At 38.9% G+C, this 18,392-nt stretch overlaps 1 protein-coding gene across 2 annotated transcripts in view; it reads right to left on the reverse strand.

Annotated features, from left to right (window-relative positions):
- The window catches only part of PTPRM (protein tyrosine phosphatase receptor type M), a 789,396-nt gene that overhangs the window by 358,567 nt on the left and 412,437 nt on the right, over positions 1 to 18,392 (reverse strand). The window lies entirely within an intron of this gene.

Consider the following 18,392-nt stretch of genomic DNA (forward strand, 5'->3'; position numbering starts at 1 on the left):
ACCCTCAAATATTTTGTCCCTCTTTAAGGAGTCGATCCCCTGATATGGTAGTTAATTATTTTTCCTTTCCTTAAAGAATTCTTATGAAGAATGAAGTTATTTTGATAAATGTCTCCTTTCCTGTTTATCAGGAGCAGATGTCTGTGTCTGCCTGGAGGATAAGTCTAATGCTCTGTGACAGTGAGAGAAGCACAGCAGATGACCACAAAACAACCTGTGTCTCTGCTCAAACTGGGTTCACGATATCGTTTCCTCTTTTTACAAATGCATGGCAAACAAAAAACTGCCATTTAGAAAAGTTCCTATAGATTCCCCAATGACTCCTAGCATTAGTGACAATCAGGCTCCTATTTTAGTTGGATTTTGATCAAGAAACCAATCTTTAAGGTGGGCCCTTAGTAAAAATAACAATTATTTAAGAAAAACACACACATCAAGGTCAGGCTGTAAACTCTCGATATAGGACACATCCATTTCGCTTAATGGATTCACCTCGATACTTCAAAACAAAAGTAAAACGTACGTTAACCCCTCTATGCCTCTGTGAAGGTCATTTCTTCAGGCTGGAATACGCACCCCTTTTCTTATTTATCAAGAACACAATCTTAATCATGCTTTAAGGCTTGGCAGAAAGACATCCTTCCTCCTCAGGTCAGTCTTTGCTGCCACACTATGGGCTCGGGCATTGGCTCCTCTTGGGTCAGGTCATGTTTTAGTAGTTCCTCTATTGAGCAAGCATTTTTCATTTGCTCCCTAGTAATGTATATGCCTGTCGTCCTAAGGTTGTATACCCCTTGAGAGGTGGGACCAGGCATATTTTATCTCGGTACACACACCCCCTCCTCCAGCACACTTCCCTCTTTGTTTCTCGGATAGGTTAGCTACGGATGCATGGCAAATGCAGTACACTGACCCCTTGAGCTGCAAGATTCTTGGGTCTAGTCAGGGCTCCAACGGCCACGTACAGGTGTTATACGCACCTCAGGCATGTCACTGTAAAATGGGCCAATGATACTGGTTTCTGGTAAACTGTTTTCCTGACGCCAGAGCATAACTGAAAATACACTTTGAAAATTATGTTTTGCTATATTAGGATAAAGAATCCTACGTGTGTGTGTGTGTGTGTGTGGTTTTTGGAAGATGAAATGTTGTATACTGTGTGAAACACTGGAAATGATAAGTACATGGTCTGTATAATCACTTATTTGCTCCACTTTAATTACAAACATGCTTAAAGAGAATACTCTCAGAAATCAGCAGGAAACAAGGGCGCCTGGGTGGCTCAGTCGGTTAAGCGTCCAACTTCAGCTCAGGTCATGATCTCACAAGTCATGAGTTTAAGCCCAGAGTCAGGCTCTGTGCTGATGGCTCAGAGTTTGGGGCCTTCTTCCAGTTCTGTGTCTCCCTCTCTCTCTGCTGCTTCCCCACTCATACTCTTTCTCCCTCTCTCTCTCTCTCTCTCTCAAAAATAAGCATTCCAAAAAAATTTTTTTTAATTAAAAAAATAGTAATAATCAGCAGGAAACAGAATGTACCCAACTGATGTCTAATTTATAGATGAACAGAGTAGGAAAAAAATTCATTAGAGATGAATGTATCCATTCACAAAAGTAACATACAAAATCTTCAAGGTGACTATGGTAGCGACCGTGTAACCATGAGTAGCAGGGAGGTAACCATATCTACTTATGCATGAATACTGGCCAGCGACATAGATGGAGGAAAGTTAAGAGAAGCAGGATCCTAACCTAAAACCCTCACTTGCACTCTTGGTTTAAAATGTGTGATTGGCGGAGCACCTGGGTGGCTCCGTTGGTTAAGCCTGACTCTTGGTTTCGGCTCAGGTCATGATCTCACTATTCACTGTGTTCGAGTCCCGCATCTGGCTCTGTGCTGACAGCACGGAGCCTCCTTGGGATTCTGTCTCCCTCTCTCTCTGCCCCTCTCCTGACTGCTGTCTCTCAAAATAAATAAAACTTAAAAAAAAAAAAAAAAGTAAATGTGTGATTGGGGCACCTGGGTGGCTCAGTCGTTAAATATCTAACACGTGATTTAGGCTCAGGTCATGATCTCAGGGTCCTAAGATCCAGCCCCATGGTGAGCTCCACATCTCAGCATCTCCGCATCAGCCTCCATGCTTAAGATTCTTTCTCTCCCTCTCCCTCTGCCTCTCCAGCCCCGCTCTCTCAAGAAAGAAAAAGAAAAGAAAGAAAGAAAGAAAGAAAGAAAGAAAGAAAGAAAGAAAGAAAGAAAGAAAGAAAAGAAATGTGTCATTGTTTTCAGATTATTTATATGGACAAAGATGTTGTTTTATTTTAATTTTATTTATTTTTAAAGTTTCTTTATGTTGACAGAAAGAAAGAGAGACAGAGAGAGAGAAGAGAGGATCCCAAGCAGGCTCTGTGTTGTGAGTGTGGAGCCCAATATGGGGCTCGAACTCACAAACTGTGAGATAATGACCTGAGTTGAAATCAAGAATTGAACAGATACTTAACACCCAGGAGCCCCAGAAATGTTGTTTTAAAAATAAGTGTCCCTTTCTAGTGATGAAATGGTATCAACAGCTACATTAATTATATCCTGTTGTCAACTCTCCTCTCGTCTGAAATCATTACCTTTTGAATGCACCAGAAAGAATCTGCTTATAGAGGGAACTGATAATGCTCTAACACTTTCCTTAAAGTGTTTTTTTTTTAAATTGAGGAAAATTAGGGTGTTTACATCAAACACTCAAGGGCAAAAACCCAACCATCTCTCTACTGCAATCAATCAGCAGAATTCTAGTTCTCTCCTCTTTCCCTGTCCAACCATCTAGCCCCTCCACCGATGAGTTCTTCTCATAGTAACAGTACTTCAGGACAACCTCAGATTTGCTCTGATATCTCACTTCAGTGTTCACACACACACACACACACACACAGGATCCTAGTTAATAGGCTATTCTTTTTTTTTTCCTAATTGTAGAGAAAGAGAAAGGGAGAGCATGTGCATGTGTGAGCAGCAGGGGGTTGAGGGAGAGAGAGGGAGAATCTTAAGCAGGCTCCACACTCAGTGCAGAGCCCAATGTGGGGCTCGATCCCTGGAATCATGACCCGAGCCGAAATCAAGAGTCTTTTTGGACTTTCAACCGACTGAGCCATCCAGGCAACCCCAGGCTACACATCTTAGAAGATATTTTACGCACTATCTTTTGTTAATTGATTATACTTATCTACCTTAGGAGATTTTACAACTAGTTTTAGTATTCATTGCAAGGCTAGTTGTGGTAAATTCAAATTCTTCCTATCTCGAGGCACCTAAAAAGTTATGGGGATTTTGGAAAAATGGGGGTGGCAGTTTCAACTATAATTCCAATTTAAAAGGCTTTAAAATGATGCATGTTCAAGTATATATTATCTTGAAAATAATTAGTAATAATCTTCTTTCAAAGCTTAGGAGCATCTACATAAAGATCATTTCCTTTTCTGCCACTTAAGTATTTAAACATTCTTGTCACAAATCCCATGGAAGGGATTTGCTCTAAATCACTTTTAGAAGTATCATACTAAGTCAAGTACAGATCCCCTTTTCCATGATTTTGCTTTTTGTGGTTTCAGTTCCCCGTGGTCAGCCAAGGTCCAGAAGATGATCCTCCTTTTGACGTATTGCCAGAAGGTCAGTGTTAGCCTAATGCTGTGTTACATGCTTATGTCATTTGCCTCACTTTATCACAATCACGTAGGCATTTAATCATCTCACAACAACATCATAAGAAGGATGAGTACAATACAGTGAGTTATTTAGAAAGAGAAACCATATGACATAACTTTTATGACAGTGTATTGTTGTAATTGTTCTATTACTGTTGTTATTAACTTCTTAGTGTGCTTAATTTATAAATTAAACTTACTCATAAATATGTATGTATAGAAAAAAAAAACAGCATACACTGGGTTTCAGACATTCACTGGAGGACTTGGAACACATTCCCTGTGGATAAAGGGGGCTACCATGAACTCGATCAAAGTAAGCTAGGTTGTCAATTACAGCGATTAGGTTGCCAGAGATTCAAGTCCTAATGAGTTATTCAAAGCATTAGGGACATTTTTCTTTGTTGACTTTGAAGCTATGTTTCACATTTTGAATTAAGTATTAAACATTAAAAAAATGAGAAAATCCCATTTAATACAAAAACAAAAAACAAAAAGCAAAAAACAAAAAACAACCAGGGCTTGGAAAGCATATTTATTCCGTCAGCTTTAAAATAAAATAAAGTAAATTACAGAAATACTGTGAGCAGCAATTTTTCATTTTGTCTTATACCTGTTCTTTGGAGAGGACCTTTGTGTTAGGCAAGAAATTGGGGTCAATGTTGAATGATCGGTACCCGCCCCTGTACTTGTCGTCACGTAGAAGTGTCGTGCCCTTTCTTACTTTGGCTGAGTCAGCAGTAGGCTCACTGAACTACATGTACAAGTGTGGATTCACTAATTTCTGAAATTCAGTGAGCTTGTTAAGAATAAGTTCTGCTGATGAACACAGACAACACTCCCAGACATCGAAAGTGAGGGGCTGAGATGAGCAGAGCCCTTTTCTCTGAGGCACCAGTTAAGTAGTGGAGCTTGAAAAATAAATTCTGTAATTGACAAACTCCTCTGGATTCAGAGCAATGCATTACTGGAAAGCAGTGGAAAGGACACTGCACACTGGCACTAACAGTCCCCCCGTGGATCTTGGGACAGAATTAAGGACTGAGGATTTCCACCCAAAAAGCTGGGAATTGCAGACTGAAAAGCCAATCAGATCAGGAACTCAACTCAAAGGGAGGAGAGCTCAGAACCTACAGGGAACTTACCATGACCCATTACAAAGGATCGTTAAAAAGGAGATGGTGGGCCCAAAATGGAGTCACTTACGCTAAACCCCACCAAGACTTAATACCTAACCTAACTGCAGCTTTAGTTTCTTCCAGAAATGTGACCTTTAACCTGCCCACCTGGAGTTTCCTGGTTAGACCACCTTTTGTTTCCCTTAGGAAGACGGCCTTGCCCAAAACAATTCATCTTTTGCTAATAATTTCCTTGTTTCCATTCCTTCTTTGTCTTTAAAAATGGCTTTCTTTCTGTAGCCCTCTGGAGCTCCTTCCTATTTGCTAGAGGGGGTGGCTGCTGTCGGATTTATCAATCATTCAATAGTGCCAATCAGATCTTTAAAATATACTCAGCTAAATTGTTGATATTTAACAGATTTGGTGGCAGTGATGGGACCAAAGGAGACTTCCAACAGCTTTAAAGACAACGAGAAACACTGGTGTGGGGAGTTCACTGTCTTCCTCACTGTTCTCTAGGGTCCTGGTAAGTTCCCTCTAGGTTCTGAGCTCTGCTCCCTTTTGAGTTGAGCTCCTGATCTCACTGGCTTTTCAGTCTGCAATTCTCGGCTTTTTGGGTGGAAATCCTCAGTCCTTAATTCTGTCCCAAGATCCACGGGGAGACCATTAGTGGCAGTGTGCAGTTCCCCATCCATGTGACCACTCCCCACCCCCTTACCCCCCGGCTCCAGCTGTAGTCCCTGTTTGTTCAGGTCTGCTGGCTCAACCCTTTCCACAGTCCAAGATTCCGTGGGGATCGCTGGTGGTGAGTACACAGCCGACCACTGGCCATTCTGCAGTTAACTCCTAAATCCCACGCCTTGGTTCTGTCCTCAGATTCCAGGCTTTGAACTGCTGCTGGCGGCTGCAGTTCTCCATGTATGTGGAATAAGTCCATGTGCTGTGAGGTCTGCTGGTTCAATCCCTTCCCCAGCCCTTAGCCGGTGTCCCCAGTTTTCTTTCCTCGGTTACTGCTGGTTGTAATCATCATGCACATGGCTCTAGGCTAATTGCTAATGGAAACCTCAGAGGCTTTGCCACAGATATCGATGGGCACGGGCTGAGTGTGTAAGAGCTGCTGGAGTACTTGCCACCTAACCTAAGACTCCGTCCGGTGTTGGGATAAGTTGGTCATGGGATCGGTTAGATGGACACAAGGTCACCCACCAACCTTAAAAAAAAATTTCTATACAGTGAGGTACACCATGAATAAATAAATAAAATAAAATAAAATAAAATAAAATAAAATAAAACAAGACAAATCAGATCTTCAATTTCTAAAGAGTCAAGAACACCACCTTCTGGCACATCTGCTTATTTTATGTCTAAGAACTACAGTCCAGGAAGCCGTAAATATCTATTAAAATGGTAAAATCTTACAGTGTCCTGAAAGCCTGGCTTGGGAACCATCAGGTTGCGGGCCCCCACACACGGCAGAACAGAAATCTGGGCTAACTCCGGCTAAGGGTCCTACTGAACTGCTGCCAACCCTCAGGGAAATGACAACAGCCGTTATGAGGAATGTTCCAATTAAATGAGATCATTTAAAAAGTGTGCTTAAAAAGTCAGGGTTCCCAAATTAAACAGAATGGGATACCTGTTTTAATTGGCATGCAGAAACTTCTAAAAGGGTTTCAAATTTCCAAAATAGCTTCATTGGAAGATTTGTCATAAAGGGTAATGACAAATTAATGACAAGAGGACTCCATAACAAGAGACTCTAAGACTGAAGTTGTTCCAACCACTTCCTCTGGCCTTTATCTGAGCACTCATTCTAGTTATCTTAGTTGAATCTTTATGTAACTGTGCACAGAAGTCAGCCAAGGTAATGGCCTCGCAGACACCCCCATATCTGCTTTCAAAGGAGGATGTTTGAGCCCCTCTCAGATATGATGAGATTCTAAGGAACTTTCTGGTAAACTGTTATGTTAGTCTCTTAAACAGCCAGGGGGAAGACTAAAGTTTAAAAAACAAACAAATAAAAACTTTGCCAAATCCTAGTAAATATCAGAGGTATGGTCTCCCCTTCAAACCCTCCTCAGGACCTTCCAATGGGGTCCTGAAAAAAACTGATGGAAGCCAAAGAAAGGCCAATTAAAGGACTTCTCTGCTAAGTTAAATGCACCTGAGGAAAAGAAAAACATTCCAATATAGTAAGTCCTAAGATAACCACGCTATATCCTAATGCTTTGAGAAATTAAAAGCAACTGCCCTTATCTTACAAATCATGGCAAAACCAGAGATGCAGTTCTAGAGGTAATTCAAAGTTCACGCATTCATTCTACCAATCCCAAAACCTCCCCTCTTTATCTCTAATCCCTTGTTAATTACTGGCCTTAAGAAACCAAAATCCTTCTTGGGGGAACTTGCTTTCTTTCCCAGTGCCTTTGAGATGAAAATATTAGAAGTACAAACCTCAGGGAGGTAACTGTTATCTAAAATAGAACTATAGGGTGAAAGTTTATTTGAAATTTACACAAATGAAAAATCATGTGTCTTCTCCACGCACATTAGTAGAAAATACTTTAGTCATCTGAGCAGGTAACCTTAACTTGTTCCATCTGCCAGAAAAACAGTATGGACCTAACTGTTCCTTAACAAATGGGTGAATTTTACATTATCATATCCATCTTATGGCTAAAAATTTTAAAACAAAAGCTGTAAGGTCTGTATTTCTATGTTTATGCATGTATATATCGATTATAAATGTGTGGCATTTTCTACCTCTGAATGGTATTGCTAAAATTAATTTGTTATGAGCACCATTTAATTTACTTAAAAAATAAACACATGATAAGTTAAACATTTCTCAATCTCAGAAATATAACAGACATTAACCAAAATGCTATTCAGATTCAGATGATCTGGGAGGATATTCAGTATTACAGCTAAATTAGGCTGTTGATTTAGTAAAAACAGGTATATCTTTACAGTTTCCCCCTACCTGGGCTTACTAATCAAATACATTCATGCTATCTCTGTTACAAAAGGTCAACAAAATAATAGCTTGGGATTATTTGGCTGATTTCATCTCATGAAGCTTTTGTGGGTAATCTAGAAATAATTAAGAACAAACAAAATGAACAAAGAAAAAAAGAAAAAAGAACAAATACACTGAATAGATGTAAGCAGGATAAAAATTTTTAGGCAAACTTTTTAAATAGTTTTCCCAAATCTTTTTGGTAACCTGGAACCGAAAAGTTTTGCTAAGTGATGAGTTACGTTAAATTTACTGAACATCAGATAATTTCCAAATATGATAAAATACTGAAACATTAATTACTGAACATGAATTTATGCATCTTTGGCTTCCCTTTACAGAGGAACTAAAGACATGTAAGTCTATCAGTAACAAGTTTTATGCCACACTGAGAAATTTTCTATGAACACATTTTAGAGGTCATATTTATAAGTCTGCCAATTCACACAGCGGTACTATAAAAGGCAGTTCTCAATATTTACTTCTTAGTTTCTAAGGGCTATGAATTCTAATCAACATATGTGATTAAAGCTACTAGAAATAATAAGGAAAACATCTCCATATGCAAGAAGAGGCGTGTGCTTCTTTAAAAAAATTTTTTTTAATGTTCATTTGTTTTTGAGAGAGAGAAAATGTGAATGGGAAAGGGGCAGAGAGAGGTGGGGACAGAGGATCCGAAGCCGACTCTGCACTGACAGCACAGAACCCAATGTGGTGCTCGAACTCACAAACCATTTGATCACGACCTGAGCCAAAGTCAGACATTCAACCAACTGAGCCACGCAGGTGCCCCAGTGTTTTTGGTAGAAGGTAGGAGAAATGAAATGCGAGGATGATTATTTTGAGGGAAAGCATAAAACAAAATCTGAATGTAAAAAAAAAAGAAAAAAGAAAAAAGGTAGGAGAAATGAAATGCAAGGATGATTATTTTGAGGGAAAGCATAAAACAAAATCTGAATGTAAAAAAAAAAGAAAAAAGAAAGGTAGGCGAAATGAAATGCAAGGATGATTATTTTGAGGGAAAGCATAAAACAAAATCTGAATGTAAAAAAAAAAGAAAAAAGAAAGGTAGGAGAAATGAAATGCAAGGATGATTATTTTGAGGGAAAGCATAAAACAAAATCTGAATGTAAAAAAAAACTGTAAAAACAAAAGAATGTAAAAAAAGAAACCTTTGTAGAAGGTTTGGTTTGTGAAAAAGGAATCATTGAAAAGGATTTCTGATGTGTGGTTAAACTGGCTAAGATTAAAATGAATTTATTTAAGAATGAGATTTATTATCTAACGTATATTGGTGCAAAACTAGAATTTTTTTTTCTTTCTTAAAAGTACAAACTTTTATTGGATTACTGGTCTGCTCTTAATAAGAAACTGTAAGAAAAGGTTTTTCCTTACCTTTAATGTTATCTGCCTAGAAACACAAAAATTCTATGTTTTGTCTTTATTAGGTCTTTGATTACTTTAAAGAAAAAAACACAGTCTTTTCAATGTTAAAAAAAGCTAAGGGTTTTTACAACTATTTCACTTTCTGTATTTGCTGCAAAGTCTTAATGTCACTTTGGTTAAATGGAAAACTAAGCATTTTTTCCACAATGACCTGTGATCCAATCTGATCAAGTGTCCACACCTTTTGATATTTTTGACAAACTTCCCCCAAATCAAATTCTAAATGAAGTCTTTTTGACCTTGAACTAACATTGAAATTTCCTGAAAGGACCCTGTAATATCTCAAAGGATTTGTTCTCTCTCTTTATAAAAAGGGAGATGTGAAACTGATCAGGGGCATTAGGTATGTTAAATTACATGACAGACACTGTTAAAAAGTAATGCTAAGCTTTCTTTATGTTGTATAGATGTGTGTTCTAAGTGTTCCAGAAATTATGCGAAATTCCTGGAAATCCGATATGTCCTGGTATAATGTTAAATCAGTTAAGATTCCAGTTACTATCTTACAATGCTGTATGTTATGGAAATAACCAAATTTCCTTGTCAATTTTATTATAATGAACTCTTATCAGAACTCTAATGATAAACATTATTTATAAAAGTGTCTGCAAAAATTACTTCATCTTCAGGGAGATTCATGGACAAGACTTTTGACAAATGCAGGTTTCTGATTACCTTAAGATAATAAAAGTGAACTGGGTGAGAATTTCTGGAGCTAGCGGAAAAAGCGGACTCAAGCAGAACACAAATAACATGGGACTGAATAAACTGAGGAGGACAATTATAATTTTTATGACTTCTTGTTTGAACTCTGGTTTTCTGACGTCTGCTTTTCCAGATTTAAGGAGGCCTTTTTTCTTAAGCTATCTATAACTTACGGCAATTTGGTAAAATCTACCATTGTAAACAAAGATGAAACATTTACTTTTTTTCCCTACCTGATCCCTCCAAAATTTGGAAACTCTTGCATATTCTTTTCATGGCAACACACTTAGCTATTTGCATAAGTTTAGAGAGAATCTGTTCTCCTTGTAACAGGACACAATGGGAGATACAAGTTATATTACCAATGTTTTAGCTGGATTGTCATAGCTGAGCGAGACGTACATAGACTCAGATATGATCACACAGCTTTAAAACTGCTTAGAAAAAATAGCTTGGGGGGCGCCTGGATGGCTCGGTTGGTTAAGCGTCCGACTTCGGCTCAGGTCATGATCTCACAATCCGTGAGTTCGAGCCCTGCGTCGGGCTCTGTGCTGACAGCTCAGAGCCTGGAGCCTGTTTCAGATTCTGTTTCTCCCTCTCTCTCTGCCCCTCCCATGTTCATGCTCTGTCTCTCTCTGTCTCAAAAATAAATAAACGTTAAAAAAAAAATTAAAAAAAAAGAACAAACAACTAGCCTGGTAATTTGTTTACAAGGCTTCAGCAAGGCAGTCTTGAAAAGAGTTTATATGGTCAATCACTATTCTTGCCAGTTTTGTAAATAATCAGCCAAGTTTAATACAAATGAATTAGGTTTACTGTGACTATCTTTAGTAAAAAATGGAGATGATGTGTAGAGACAAAAATTGTGTTTGCACCTTTGTCTACATTAGATTCTGATCCTGTTAATTGCCTCTTTGAGGTTTTGTTATATACCTGTAAACTGGACTGAGTCCTGAATTCTTCTTGTTTCCTCAAGTATGCATCTACAACTCTCCCAACTAACATTTGCAATTTTCTCCTACCCTTCTGATTTGGAATCACTAAGAACAAAGGCTACAATTAAATCTCCTTAAAAGGGACTGTCCCAGGTCATCATCTTCATGACCCAGATAGCAGCCAAACTTCAAGGACTTGAACCTTGGATGTATATCTCACAGATAAAAGAGGTCCCACCTGACCTCTTACCTGGTCTTACACAATTGCTAGACCCTTCCATATCAAATTGACAAGGGAGAGAAGTAGCTGATATCAAGATAGACTGCTTGCTCTTAAGACACTGGATTAACATTCCACACTCCAGCATGAAACCCTTTCTTCTTCCTTTTCCTACCTTTGTTCTGGCACTGGCTTGCAAATGTAACATCATTATTCATATATTACAGGCCATTACTAATGGGGATAACCTCTGGACTTTAGAACAACTTTTTATTTCAGGCTCAGAGTAAACCTAACTGATCCCTGGCTTGAGTGGGAAAATGCAACAATTCCTGAGAATGAATCCACCCACAGGGCCACCTTAATAGGAAGAGGTCTGTGCCTTCACAGGGCTTGTCTGTCTGATGGGTTTCACTCTCCTGGGGCCTATACATGCCTGGAGAGTTGTTGCCCCGCTGGGCAATGCTGAGGTTACCCACCTGTGCCCCTGATATTGCACAAGCAAAATCAGACATCTCACTGGTTGGCTCCCCTGGATTTACAAGACACGGTCACATGACTCAGGATTTGCTTTCTTTGGCAGGGCCATACTTCCAAGATATTGCAAATTCCATGGGTAAGACAGTAGCTGCCCTACAAAGATTCTTAGACTCTTGCCAAAGTTGTTCTTGATGACAGGCTAGCCCTTGATTACCATTTAGCTGAGCAAGGTGTCTGTGCTGTGGCCAACACCACCAGCCGTACTTGGATCAACACTTCCGGGGAGTATGAAACTCAGTTCCATAAGATCACTGAGCATGCCTCTTGGCTTAAAAAGGAGACTCCTCCACTGGCGTCTTTACCACCAAGCATGCAATCCACCACGCGAATAATCTCCCTCTTTAGAGAAGAACATCAGAAAAGGAACAAAGAGAATGAATGACCTGGAGAGTGTGAACCTGAAGTCGTGGTCTGTGAAGCTCACAGGGATTAAAGAAAAAAAAAGACATGACCTAGGAATACCACACAAAGGATCAACAACATTTCACAAAAAGTTACAGGTACTGCAGAGCAGTAGCTGAGAGCGACGCTAAGGTCTTACGTTTTGATCACACTTCTCAGGGTGAGAGTCTGATCATAATGGGAGAGTTGTTAAAAAGGGGACAGCGGCCAGCACCCGGGTGGCTGAGTCAGTTAAGCGTCTGACTCTGGATTTCTGCTCAGGTCATGATGTTACAGTTCATGAGATCGAGCCCCACGTCGGTCTCAGCTCTGACAACAAGTGGAGCCTGCTTGGGATTCTCTCTCTCCCTCTCTTTCTCTCTACCCCTTCCCCCCTTGTGCTAAATCCCACCAAAAACTTAATACCTGACCTGCCCTGGCTATGACTTCAGCTTCTCCCAGAAATGTGACCTTTAACACGGGAATGTGGAGTTTCCTGGTCAGCACTAAGGGTTACCAGCTGATAACCACCTTTCCCCTCAGAAGGGGGACTTTGCCCAAAACGACATGTCTCTGTTTCTCTTCCCTCTCAGCCTTTGAAAACCTTTCCCTTTCTGTAACCCTTTGGAGCTCCTCTCTATCTGCTAGAGTCTCGGGATGTTGCCTGATTCATGAGCCATTCAATAATGCCAATCAGATCTTTAAAATATACTCAATTGAAGTTTTGTTACTTAACAAAGTAACACATTTGTTATTTTGTCTTCTACCACTAAGTTGTGACACTAAGTATAGACTTGTTTCAGTGTATTTGCTGAATGCATATAAGCGCATATATATATATATATATATATAAACATATATATATACATATATATATATTCTGTTACACATATTCTTATATATATATTCTTAATATATATTAATATAATATATATGTTCTTAATTCTTAACTTAGACCTGTCTACAAATTTTCAAACAAAACACAATGTCTTTTGTATTTAGATGTATTCTGTGCATTATTCTTTAGTCTAGTACCCACTTTAACATTTCATTTAGCAGTAAACAACTGAAGCATAATGTGTCCATAAAAGGCAATTATCCTAACAGTTCTAATTATGTTGTAACACTTGCTCTTTTTTCCTTAAGTGTGTGTGTATACAAATGTTTGCTTTCTTCAAGAAACCAGCTAAAAAAAATGTAGACAGAAAGTATGTTTTTAAAGAATTCACTCATTCAGGAGAAATGTCAATTTTTCAAAACAAAACAAAACAATCTTTGGAATCACAAATAATAAAAAATAAAATTTCCAGTCAAGAGATAGCTCAATTATTAAAATAAGTGAATCCTTGGCTTTCTTAATTAAAAATTATATACATATATAATTTATCTATCACCAGGAATTTACATAATCAAGCTTTAAAAATATCATGTAATAGTATATATATACACATATATAATATATATTATATATACATACACATATATAATATATATATATTATATATACATATATACGTATATGTACATGGTCCCTTGTTAATTTCTTATATTCTAACAGGTAAAAAGTTACTGAATCTCCTCAAAATCCAATTAAATAATCTACACCAAAATACAATATCATCCTTCTTACATTGCCTATGTTAAAGAAGAGGAAAGCTAGAACTGATACTAAAACCTCTGTTTTTTCTTTTTCATTTTAAATTGAATTTGTTGTTTATGACAAAACCTTGAATTTCGAGATGGCATGTGTAAACATAATTTTCACTAATGGATGTAAAAGAACTCTGTGCCTATAACATATTTGTACCTTTCTCTAAAAAGACCGACATTCTTAATGGTAAGAAGTATTATCTCTATAAGCAAAGTGATATAACTCCTACAGTTTGATATTTTTAAACTGTAGAAAAACCTTGTAGAAGCCCAAGTAGATTTTCTTCCCTAAAAGGACATGTGGGCATTGAACTAGTGGCTGGAACAAATGGCATTCCTCTGTCAGGGACGTAAACAAAGGGAGGTGCATAAGGGGCGGGTGTTTTCTTTCTTTTTTTTTTTATTATTTTTTTTAATGTTTATTTATTTTTGAGAGAGAGAGAGAGACCTAGGATGAGTGGGGGAGAGGCAGAAAAAGGGGGAGACACAGAATCTGAAACTGGCTGCAGGCTCCGAGCTGTCAGCACAGAGCCCGACACGGGGCTCAAACCAATGAACCGCGAGATCATGACCTGAGCTGAAATCGGATGCCTAATGGACTGAGCCACCCAGGGGCAGTTATTTTCTAAACTAAGGAGACTAAAATCTAGAATTTTGGTTGCTACAAATTAAAAAAAAAAAAAAACCAGCTGTTATTTAATATTATTTTCATACTGCTTTCTGAAAGTTTTCATGCTGTTGAAAACTGAACCAGTCCTTCTAAACATGAATGTACTAAGAATAGTGCTTATATCAAGGTATGCATCAAGGTATGCCCTGCAGGGAAGGGCTATGACTGGTGAATGCTTCCACTCTTAGTCCTTCACCCGCCCCACCCCCAAAGAGCAGGCTGGAGCCTTCCACCAATCGCCCTTGAGTGGTCTAGCTCTTTCCCTGCATTTCCCACTCATCCATACTCTGGGTGAAACAAAAACATACTTCCTATTTGAGAGCCACAATATTCAATGAATTGTGATTCCCTTTGTCAACAGAGAGTATTTCCAAATACAACAGAGGTGTTCATGCAAAGAACACAAATGATATCATTGGAAGGCTGTGGAATGCCAGAGGACATCTTGGTAGAAGCAAAGTAACCATTCTCAAGAAATGCTCCACAACTCGTCAATTTATCACAGAAACATATCCTTTAGAGCTTGAAGAAACAAACAAAAAGATTTCTATAATAACCCTTAAGTTTGAAATAAAAACAGATGTACTATTTCCCAGAGTTGTATGGAATCAATAAAGAAAACTTTGTGTCTAAAACAATAAACTACCAGAGGTCTAATTACCATTTTGGAAGAGATGAGAACTTGCTATCGTGCTGCGAGTTTCACAGATTAACATTACCTTACGGTCATATCTCTTCACTCAAGGCAACTGTGATCCCACAGACTGATCCACTAGAGAGTAGCCAGAAATACAGAAAAGAAAATACAGCAACAACAAATACTGATTTTCTTCTCTAAGAGAGGGAAGGTGAAATATGAGAAAGAAAAAAATGTACAAGAATATCTTTCATTTCATACTTATTCTTGTAACTATAATTTGGTCATTTTACTAGAAATGATTTTAAGATGAGTTACTCATAAATGTAAATTTCTTGTTTCAATGGTGAAGGATGTATGTCTGCAAAGACCAATAGTTAAACATTAAATTGTTGTTAGTTGTGTTACAAATGTAATACTTTATTTTTATTTTTTTAATTATTTTTTTTAAAGTTTATTTGTTTTGGAGAGAGAGAGGGCACCAGTCGGGGAGAGTCGGAGAGAGGGGGAGAAAGAATCCCAAGCAAGCTCCACACTGACAGCATGGAGCCCAACGTAAGGTTCGAACTCACAAACTGCGAGATCATGACCCGAAATCAAGAGTCAGATGCTTAAACGATTGAGCTACCCAGTGGTCCCATAAACATAATAGTTTAAACTTTGTTCTTGGTATTCCCGTTTAGTTCATTAGCCACCACAAGTCCTGCATATCACCTGACACAATTTCCTGAAGCAATTATTTACTAATGGTTAAGCAGGCCTTCGCATTTGAAAGTTAAGGTAGAAGGAGCATATAAGGGGATTGTTGAAACAGGTTTCATAATTCTGCAAAAGTCCCTCCAGGTTACAATAGTTGGCTTTGGGCAAAGAGTGACTCAGACCAAAGCATTAGAAGCACAACTCACTGGAAATTATTGGATCTTTCATTGAGTCTAAAAACGGGTTAAAAGAAACTTACTGGTATGAAGTGAAACCATGCAAGAGTTGTTGTTTTTTTGTTGTTTTTTTTTTTTTACTGGGGCTAAAAGCTGCAGATGGTTGGCCGTGAAGAACTGATCATCAGAAAATGTGTCCCAGACAGTCTCTCCCGTATAAGGAAAGACTTGCCTGCTTCCCAGTGGCCTGCCAGCAGGCAAGCCCAAGTCCAGGGGTTTGGATCATCAATGTTCCCGCTGTGGTTTTCCGCTGCCAACATTTGTCTATCTCCCTTCCAGCCTGAAGTGGACATGATCTGCTCTTTTCCATCTTTCCTCGTATAGTTTCAACCCGATGAAGCCCTACACTGCTCTGCAAGCCCCAATATTCCCCTATTTTGCTCGATATTCTAGTCCTTTCTGGAAAACCTGTTTCTTTGGAAGCGGGCACTCCCTTTATTCTAATTTGGATTTTCCTAAATCAAAATAGTTTCCTCTTCCTAAGTATCCTGCATTATGGGAAAGGATCCTAGGTTGGGCACTATAGGGCCTCTGTCCTCTGGATTTTTCTTTTTTTAATACCAGTTCTCTCACATTGAAGATAATGTTGACAAATTACTCCCATGGCATCAAACATCTTCCCAGTGGAGTCTCACCTCCAGCTCACAGCTTTCCCCTGCCCTTCATCTCCTCCAGCCTATAATCTCTGTATGCGTATGAGCCACATGAAAGGTTAATCTGGCTCAGAGATCCCCAATCCCCTCCCTCTCTCTATTTGTTGACCTTTGATTCCAGAGACATCTTCAGCCTCAAATTATGCTCCATTATGCTTCATTTATTTTTTCAATAGATTTTATTGTCAAATTGGTTTCCATACAACACCCAGTGCTCATCCCAACAAGTGCCCTCCTCAATGCCCATCACCACTTTCCCCTCTCCCCTACCCCCCCATCAACCCTCAGTTTGTTCTCAGTATTTAAGAGTCTCTTATGGTTTGCCTCCCTCCCTCTCTGTAACTTGTTTTTCCTCCTTCCCTTCTCCCATGGTCTTCTGTTAAGTTTCTCAAGATCCACATATGAGTGAAAACATATGGTATCTTTCTCTGCCTGACTTATTTCACTTAGCATAACACCCTCCAGTTCCATCCATGTTGCTGCAAATGGCCAGATTTCATTCTTTCACCAAACTCCACACCCAAAACACAAATAATCCAACATCTTTAGTTTAGATCCTATCCTCCCCAATCCCAACCTCTCTCCATCTCCAATGAGTCTACAATTTCTTTGACCCTCTGTGTTTGCCTGCCCCTTCTGCCTACTGTCATATACCCCAGGGAGAAGCAGAATATGAACAGTTCAATATTTCCTTCTCCACTCCTGCTCTTTTCAACATGGTGAATCCTCTTTCTGGAGCTGAGTCTTTTGTGATGCAAAGAGTCTGGCTAGGCTGGGAGCCTGCTGCCAACAAAGCCGGAACGGTATGAAAAATCAGAACATATTTGAGGTCTGTGTGTTAACGATGCTGGTAGGAACAGAAATTCCATAAAGGAAAATAGTAAGAGGTAACACTTAAAAGAAGGTGAACCCAGATAAGAAAGCCCATTACTTTGTACTTAACCTGTGACACAAAAGTTACTGAAGACTTTCGAGCAGGGAACTGACTTGACCAAAGAGATTTTAGGAAAACAAATTTGGTAATAGCATCAAAAAAAGGGAAGAGAACAGGAATCATCTTAAGAACAATAAAACCCTATAAAGTCATTTAGTCTAGAATGTCCTCTAGTCTCTGCATTACATGCTATTATGGGCATCACGTCTGCCATAAAACATTCCTCAGAATAGACAGTCTCTGATTTTCCACTTTTGTGGGTTTCAGGATACGACAGATATTTATGTGTAAGAAATGCCCAACAAACTCTCATCCGTATACCTGTTCTTGAAATTTCATTCCCAAATAATTTAGTGCTTCACTATTAGTAGGAGTGCAAAGTGAGTTTACATTCAAATAGGTATTACAGTTTAAGTGAAAGATAGAAGTCAGGAAACTGGCCACGTAGTTTAACTCTCCTGTCCCCAGTCCCAGTTTCCCTCATTCGTTACAGCAAAGTGAATTGCTCTGTTTCAAAGTGGAAGGTGCAGTGATGTCATTCAGTCCAAATGACATGCTTTCCGTAGCAGAAAAGTAAAGCTTAAAGCCAGGGGGACTGATTTGGTTTCTTAGCTATTTGGTGGCAAACCGGGATTCTAACTAGAGCAAGGAAGGGACCCTACTACTTAGTGATCCTAGGTTCCAGGGATGATGATGATGGTGATGATGATGATAAACAATAAAAGTTACAGAAGCCGAAGAAATATAGCTGCTTCATTTATGGTCTCATGATGCCTCATCTTTTAACCAGAATCTTTCAAAATGACAGTTAATACTCACTGAGCACCTTACGTGCCAGATATCATTCTCTATGCTTTACA

Source organism: Panthera leo, chromosome D3 (assembly GCF_018350215.1).
Source record: "Panthera leo isolate Ple1 chromosome D3, P.leo_Ple1_pat1.1, whole genome shotgun sequence".
Lineage (NCBI taxonomy): Eukaryota > Metazoa > Chordata > Mammalia > Carnivora > Felidae > Panthera > Panthera leo.